Source organism: Cetorhinus maximus, unplaced genomic scaffold (genome assembly GCF_964194155.1).
Source record: "Cetorhinus maximus unplaced genomic scaffold, sCetMax3.hap1.1 HAP1_SCAFFOLD_2694, whole genome shotgun sequence".
NCBI classification, from domain to species: Eukaryota; Metazoa; Chordata; class Chondrichthyes; order Lamniformes; family Cetorhinidae; genus Cetorhinus; species Cetorhinus maximus.
Genome location: NW_027598627.1, coordinates 12,501 through 20,000, shown reverse-complemented (window position 1 = coordinate 20,000; position 7,500 = coordinate 12,501).

The window sequence follows — 7,500 nt, the reverse complement described above, 5'->3', positions numbered from 1 at the left end:
CCGGGTACCCCGCCAACCTCCCCTGCCAACAATTGCAACCGTAAGGTCGGGCGGTAGGCCTACCGTCCAGGAGGCCCCAAAGCCCGCAAAACGCCATTTTGCCATTTTCTCATCGGGACTTCCGAGGGGAACTCATTAACGAGCTCCAGGAGTGGTATGCCAGAAATTGCAACTTGACCCGTCGCCGGGCACACCCGCTACTCTCTGCGGGAATACCCCCACCGGGTGCCGGGTAAAGGCCTCGGATCTGACCTCATGGACTTCCGTCTGCGCACGGATTTTGCTCTCGCGGGCCCAAGAGCCACTTTCCACGGCCTACCAACGCAATCCGAAGTGCATTGGCCAACCATTACAACGGGAAACACTTTGCCTCTCCACCAGAGACTAAGTCCAATTGGTTAACCATTTCTCAGGAAAACACTTTGCCTCTCTGCCAGAGACTTAAGTCCAATTGGTTAACCATTTCTCATGGCCGCAATTTGCCTGCCGTTCAGAGACCAAGTCCAATTGGTTAACCATTTCTCTTGAAAACACTTTGCCTCTCCGCCAGAGACTAAGTCCAATTGGTTAACCATTTCTCAGGAAAACGCTTTGCCTCTCTGCCAGAGACTAAGTCCAATTGGTTAACCATTTCTCTTGAAAACACTTTGCCTCTCTGCCAGAGACTAAGTCCAATTGGTTATCCATTTCTCGTGAAAACACTTTGCCTCTCTGCCAGAGACTAAGTCCAATTGGTTAACCATTTCTCAGGAAAACACTTTGCCTCTCTGCCAGAGACTAAGTCCAATTGGTTAACCATTTCTCGTGAAAACACTTTGTCTCTCCGCCAGAGACTAAGTCCAATTGGTTAATCATTTCTCAAGGCCACAATTTGCCTGCCGTTCAGAGACCAAGTCCAATTGGTTAACCATTTCTCTTGAAATCACTTTGCCTCTCTGCCAGAGACTAAGTCCAATTGGTTAACCATTTCTCTTGAAAACACTTTGCCTCTCTGCCAGAGACTAAGTCCATTTGGTTAACCATTTCTCTTGAAAACACTTTGTCTCTCCGCCAGAGACTAAGTCCAATTGGTTAACCATTTCTCGTGAAAACACTTTGTCTCTCCGCCAGAGACTAAGTCCAATTGGTTAACCATTTCTCTGGAAAACACTTTGCCTCTCTGCCAGAGACTAAGTCCAATTGGTTAACCATTTCTCTTGAAAACACTTTGCCTCTCTGCCAGAGACTAAGTCCAATTGGTTATCCATTTCTCGTGAAAACACTTTGCCTCTCTGCCAGAGACTAAGTCCAATTGGTTAACCATTTCTCAGGAAAACACTTTGTCTCTCCGCCAGAGACTAAGTCCAATTGGTTAATCATTTCTCAAGGCCACAATTTGCCTGCCGTTCAGAGACCAAGTCCAATTGGTTAACCATTTCTCTTGAAATCACTTTGCCTCTCTGCCAGAGACTAAGTCCAATTGGTTAACCATTTCTCTTGAAAACACTTTGCCTCTCTGCCAGAGACTAAGTCCATTTGGTTAACCATTTCTCTTGAAAACACTTTGTCTCTCCGCCAGAGACTAAGTCCAATTGGTTAACCATTTCTCGTGAAAACACTTTGTCTCTCCGCCAGAGACTAAGTCCAATTGGTTAACCATTTCTCTGGAAAACACTTTGCCTCTCTGCCAGAGACTAAGTCCAATTGGTTAACCATTTCTCAGGAAAACACTTTGCCTCTCTGCCAGAGACTAAGTCCCATTGGTTAACCATTTCTCGTGAAAACACTTTGTCTCTCCGCCAGAGACTAAGTCCAATTGGTTAATCATTTCTCAAGGCCACAATTTGCCTGCCGTTCAGAGACCAAGTCCAAATTGGTTACCCATTTCTCTTGAAAACACTTTGCCTCTCTGCCAGAGACTAAGTCCAATTGGTTAACCATTTCTCTTGAAAACACTTTGCCTCTCTGCCAGAGACCAAGTCCAATTGGTTAACCATTTCTCGTGAAAACACTTTGCCTCTCTGCCAGAGACTAAGTCCAATTGGTTATCCATTTCTCTTGAAAACACTTTGTCTCTCCGCCAGAGACGAAGTCCAATTGGTTAACCATTTCTCTTGAAAACACTTTGCCTCTCTGCCAGAGACTAAGTCCAATTGGTTAACCATTTCTCGTGAAAACACTTTGCCTCTCTGCCAGAGACTAAGTCCAATTGGTTAATCATTTCTCTTGAAAACACTTTGCCTCTCTGCCAGAGACTAAGTCCAATTGGTTAACCATTTCTCGTGAGAACACTTTGCCTCTCTGCCAGAGACTAAGTCCAATTGGTTCACCATTTCTCTTGAAAACACTTTGTCTCTCCGCCAGAGACTAAGTCCAATTGGTTAACCATTTCTCTGGAAAACACTTTGCCTCTCTGCCAGAGACTAAGTCCAATTGGTTAACCATTTCTCTTGAAAACACTTTGCCTCTCTGCCAGAGACTAAGTCCAATTGGTTAACCATTTCTCGTGAAAACACTTTGCCTCTCTGCCAGAGACTAAGTCCAATTGGTTAACCATTTCTCAGTGGCACACCGAGGGCAATCTGTAACGTCTCGCGGGCCCGGGGGCCCCTTTGCACGGCCTGCCAATGCAATCCGAGGCGCACTGTCCTTCGTTTGGTTAACCATTTCTCAGGGGCACACCGAGGGCACCCTGCATTGTCTCGCGGGCCCGGAGGCCACTTTGCACGGCCTGCCAATGCAATCCGAGGTGCTTCGCCCTTGGCCGCCTTCCCGGCCGGCTTCGGGACGTTTCGGGGGCTCTCACCGGGGCAAATCCGGTCCCCCGGGCGATTAGGAGGCCTCCCCGGGCAGGCCCGGGCTTCAGGCCGCCGCTTTTCCATCCCGGCCGAAAGAGGCGAAAAATGCCGAAAATGGCCAAAAATGGCCGCCGGCAGGGCCTGTCGGTCGGTTTGGCGGCAGCCTGGGTCGGTCCCTGCAGACCTGGAGGCTCGAGAAGGTTTTTGGCGATGTCGACCGATTCTCGATTTGCCACCTCCTACTATTCTGCAGGTACCCCGCCAACCTCCCCTGCCAACAATTCCAACCGTAAGGTCGGGCGGTAGTCCTACCGTCCAGGAGGCCCCAAAGCCCGCAAAACGCCATTTTGCCCTTTCCTCATCGGGACTTCCGAGGGGAACTCATGAACCAGCTCCAGGAGTGGCATGCCAGAAAATGCAACTTGACCCGTCGCCGGGCAGATTCGCTACTCTCTGCGGGAATACCCCCACCGGGTGCCGGGTAAAGGCCTCGGATCTGACCTCATGGACTTCCGTCTGTGCACGGATTTTGCTCTCGCGGGCCCAAGAGCCACTTTGCCCGGCCTGCCAATGCAACCCGAGGTCCATTGTCCTCATTGGTTAACCATTTCTCGTGAAAACACTTTGCCTCTCTGCCAGAGACGAAGTCCAATTGGTTAACCATTTCTCAGGGGCTCACCGAGGGCAATCTGTAACGTCTCGCGGGCCCGGGGGCCCCTTTGCACGGCCTGCCAATGCAATCCGAGGCGCACTGTCCTTCGTTTGGTTAACCATTTCTCAGGGGCACACCGAGGGCACCCTGCATTGTCTCGCGGGCCCGGAGGCCACTTTGCACGGCCTGCGAATGCAATCCGAGGTGCTTCGTCCTTGGCCGCCTTCCCGGCCGGCTTCGGGACGTTTCCGGGGCTCTCACCGGGGCAAATCCGGTCCCCCGGGCGATTAGGAGGCCTCCCCGGGCAGGCCCGGGCTTCAGGCCGCCGCTTTTCCATCCCGGCCGAAAGAGGCGAAAAATGCCGAAAATGGCCAAAAATGGCCGCCGGCAGGGCCTGTCGGTCGGTTTGGCGGCAGCCTGGGTCGGTCCCTGCAGACCTGGAGGCTCGAGAAGGTTTTTGGCGATGTCGACCGATTCTCGATTTGCCACCTCCTACTATTCTGCAGGTACCCCGCCAACCTCCCCTGCCGACAATTCCAACCGTAAGGTCGGGCGGTAGTCCTACCGACGAAGAGGCCCCAAAGCCCGCAAAACGCCATTTTGCCCTTTCCTCATCGGGACTTCCGAGGGGAACTCATGAACCAGCTCCAGGAGTGGCATGCCAGAAATTGCAACTTGACCCGTCGCCGGGCGCACTCGCTGCTCTTTGCGGGAATACCCCCACCGGGCGCCGGGTAAGAGCCTCGGATCTGACCTCATGGGCTTCCGTCCTCGCACGGATTTTGCTCTCCCGGGCCCAGGGGCCACTTTCCCCGGCCTTGCGAAGGCAATCGGAGGTGCTTCGCCCTCGAAACCGCCTTCCCGGCCGGCTTCGGGACGTTTCCGGGGCAAATCCGGTCCCGCGGGCGAAGGGGAGCCTTCCCCGGGCACGCCCGGGCTTCAGGCCGCCGCTTTCCGTGACCTACCGAAAGACGCGAAAAATGCCGAAAATGGCCAAAAATGGCCGCCCGGCACGGCCTCGCGGTCGGTTTGGGGGCAGCCTGGGTCGGTCCCTGCAGACCTGGAGGCTCGAGAAGGCACTTGGCGATGTCGACCGATTCTCGATTTGCCACCTCCTACTATTCTGCAGGTACCCCGCCAACCTCCCCAGCCAACAAATCGCAAATGCCGATCGGCGGGTGACCGTCCGGTAGTCATGCCGACGAAGAGGCACCTAGGCCCCGCAAACGCTTCCAAATCCGACCCCATCCCGGACCGGTTCTTTTTTAAAAAAGGCTCCCAGGATTCCGGATTTTTTCCTGCCGCACTCGGGACCACCCGACGGACACGAAACCGGGAACCTTTCCCCGGTCCGACCCTCCTCGGCCCGGCCAGCCGACGCCGAAGCGGCCGACTGGTTAATGATTTCACCCTGCTCCGACGTGACGCGTTTTCCAACCGCGCATGCGCGGCTCTGCCACCCGAACCGCCCCCTCACGTGGGGGCTCTGGGTCCGCCCCCCGGCAGCCATTTCCTCCTGCCGGTCCGTTATTTTACGCCGTTTTTCGCCCTCCAGCCCTGCCGGAATGCTGCCTGCTCGCTGGTTAACCATTTCGCTCCCTGCACTTCGGCTTCTGCCCTGCTGGGGAAGCCCGCTGCTGCCTCTAACCGTACTCACGGGCGGGCGGCTCTCCTGCGCGGCCTCCGGCCACGCCCCCTCACCTGGTTTGCTGGGAACCCGCCCCCGGCAGCCTGTTACTCGTGCCGGTTCGGTCTTATCGGCCCTTTTTGCACCTTCCCTGCCTGCTGGCATGCTTCGGCTCACCGGTCAACCGGTTCCCCGTTCTCCACTTAGACTTTTGAGCTGCGGGGCTGGTCTGCCGCGAACTGCACCCGTATTACGGGGCGGGCGGCTCTACTGCCCGTACGGCTGCCCTGCCTGTTAACTGGTTAACCGTTTCCCCGTCCACTACTTCGTCCCTGGACCTGCCGGTGTGTTCTGCAGCTAACTGCACCCGTATTACGGGGCGGGACGCTCCGCTTACCGGCCGGCTGCCATGCCTGCTTAACTGGTCAACCATTTACTCACATATACTTAGCCCCTGGAGCTGCTGGGCTGGTCGGCGACCTAACTGCACCCTTGTTGCCGGGAGGTCGGCACTAATTGCCGGCCGGCCGGCTGCCCTGCCTGCTAACTGGTAAACCCTTTACCCACATGTACTTAGCCCCTGGATACTGATGGGCTGTTCTGCACCTAACTGCACCCTGATTAGCGGGCGGGCGGCTGTAATTACCGGCCGGCTGCCCTGCCTGCTAACTGGTTAACCATTTACCCACATGTACTTAGCCCCTGGAAACTGATGGGCTGTTCTGCAACTCACTGCACCCTTACTGGCGGGCGGACAGGCGGCCGGCTCTAATTACCGGCCGGCCGGCTGCCCTGCCTTGCTAACTGGTTAACCATTTACCCACATGTACTTAGCCCCTGGAAACTGATGGGCTGTTCTGCACCTAACTGCACCCTTATTAGCGGGCGGGCGGCTGTAATTACCGGCCGGCTGCCCTGCCTGCTAACTGGTTAACCTTTTACCCACATGTACTTAGCCCCTGGAAACTGATGGGCTGTTCTGCACCAAACTGCACCCTTATTAGCGGGCGGGCGGGCGGGCGGCTCTAATTGCCGGCCGGCTGCTCTGCCTGCTAACTGGTTAACCATTGACCCACATGTACTTAGCCCCTGGAGCTGATGGGCTGTTCTGCACCTAACTGCACCTTGATTAGCGGGCGGGCGGCTCTAATTGCCGGCCGGCTGCTCTGCCTGCTAACTGGTTCACCATTTACCCACATGTACTTAGCCCCTGGAAACTGATGGGCTGTTCTGCACCTAACTGCACCTTGATTAGCGGGCGGGCGGCTCTAATTGCCGGCCGGCTGCTCTGCCTGCTAACTGGTTCACCATTTACCCACATGTACTTAGCCCCTGGAAACTGATGGGCTGTTCTGCACCTAACTGCACCCTGATTCGCGGGCGGGCGGCTCTAATTGCCGGCCGGCTGCTCTGCCTGCTAACTGGTTAACCATTTACCCACATGTACTTAGCCCCTGGAAACTGATGGGCTGTTCTGCACCTAACTGCACCCTGATTAGCGGGCGGGCGGCTCTAATTGCCGGCCGGCTGCACTGCCTGCTAACTGGTTAACCATTTACCCACATGTACTTAGCCCCTGGAAACTGATGGGCTGTTCTGCACCTAACTGCACCCTTATTAGCGGGCGGGCGGCTGTAATTACCGGCCGGCTGCCCTGCCTGCTAACTGGTTCATCATTTACCCACATGTACTTAGCCCCTGGAGCCGCTGGGCTGGTCTGCACCTAACTGCACCCTTATTAGCGGGCGGACAGGCGGCCGGCTCTAATTACCGGCCGGCCGGCTGCCCTGCCTGCTAACTGGTTCACCATTTACCCACATGTCCTTAGCCCCTGGAAGCTGATGGGCTGTTCTGCACCTAACTGCACCCTTATTAGCGGGCGGGCGGCTGTAATTACCGGCCGGCTGCCCTGCCTGCTAACTGGTTAACCATTTACCCACATGTACTTAGCCCCTGGAGCTGCTGGGCCTGTCGGCACCTAACTGCACCCTTATCACCGGGCGGGCGGCTCCAATTACCGGCCGGCTGCCCTGCTTGCTAACTGGTTAACCATTTCACCTTCTGCACTTTGCCTACCTTACCCTTCGCCGAACCCTAACCCTGGCCCTAACACACGCTCTAAACCCTGCACTTAAACGTAACCCTAACCCTCACCCTAACCCTAACACTCGCCCTAACTCTAACCCTAACCCTAACCCTAACCCTACCCTTAAACCTTACCCTAACCCTTTGCCCGTCCCCGACCCCAACACTAACCCTATTCCCTCACCTTCTCCCCGTCACCGACCCCCAACCCCGACCCCAACACTAACACTCACCATGCAGGCTACAAATGCGCCGCCTTCGCAACCCTTCACCCGCCGGCACACTCTTACAACCGCACCAACCACAAGCCTCCTCCGGGCCCATACCTTCCAGAAGGAAAATGCCCCTCACTCAACACC